The sequence below is a fragment of the Buceros rhinoceros genome, unplaced genomic scaffold (genome assembly GCF_000710305.1).
Source record: "Buceros rhinoceros silvestris isolate BGI_N320 unplaced genomic scaffold, ASM71030v1 scaffold8224, whole genome shotgun sequence".
Lineage (NCBI taxonomy): Eukaryota > Metazoa > Chordata > Aves > Bucerotiformes > Bucerotidae > Buceros > Buceros rhinoceros.
In genome coordinates, this window is record NW_010406458.1 from 42299 (window position 1) to 43215 (window position 917).

The following is a 917-nucleotide window of genomic DNA, read 5'->3' on the forward strand; positions in this document are numbered from 1 at the left end:
CTTATTCATCAAATAACCAGAAACCCATCAAAACCTCTTTGTCCTCGTGGTTGGAAAACTTTCTCTCCCCATTCCTCACAACAACACAGGAGCATACCCTTGCGTTAGCAGCTTGCTGACTTCTTTCCCTCCAAAAACCCTTCCCCAGGCAGCTCTCGCTGCCAAGGAAGGGCTCACTGATAGCTGCGCGGGGGCTGCTCTGCTTCTAAGTGCCACGCACCAGCAGAAGGCTATTCATGCTGGCCTGGAAGCATTTGCAGATACGTTTCTTATCATCCCACTTCTCTTGTGCCACCCTCCTGCACCGGGAAAAGGCCGCTGACGAAAGCTTGGCTGAAAGCAAGCTCTGTCAGCAGGCAGTGCCAGGCGACCTCGGAGCCGCTCCCACGCAGGACCATCTCAGCATCACCCACCCAGCACTCTCCATTGACTTCCCCAAAACTGCCAGGGCAAGTTTGCATATCGCAATGGGAAATCTGCACAAATTGTTGCAAGAATCACAAGTTTGCAACAAAATGCCAGAAGGGTGTCTGCGGGAGAGTCTGCACACAGGGTTCACTGTGAGATGCGTCACATGCTGGGAAAGGGGGCGAGACAAGAGCTGTTGGCTCAGGAGCTGCCCGCCATTCCGAGAAGGACACTGAATCAGCAGACCAAGGGACAGGAGAGATCCCCATAGCTCACCCGCTCTGCTCCCCACCGCTGCAGGGGAGCCCCCACGCTGGGGTTCCACTCCATTTTCCTGCCAGCACTCCCACTCAGGGTTGCTTCTCCCCTGGGGTAGAAAGTCTCACCACGGATGTTATCAGCAGGGCTGCCGGGCAAACTCCCGTTGTGACCTTTCTTAGTGTTGTGTAGTTTACATCCCTCTGTTTGGAAAACCTACACGGGAGCTTACAGGAGGATTAATTCCTAGT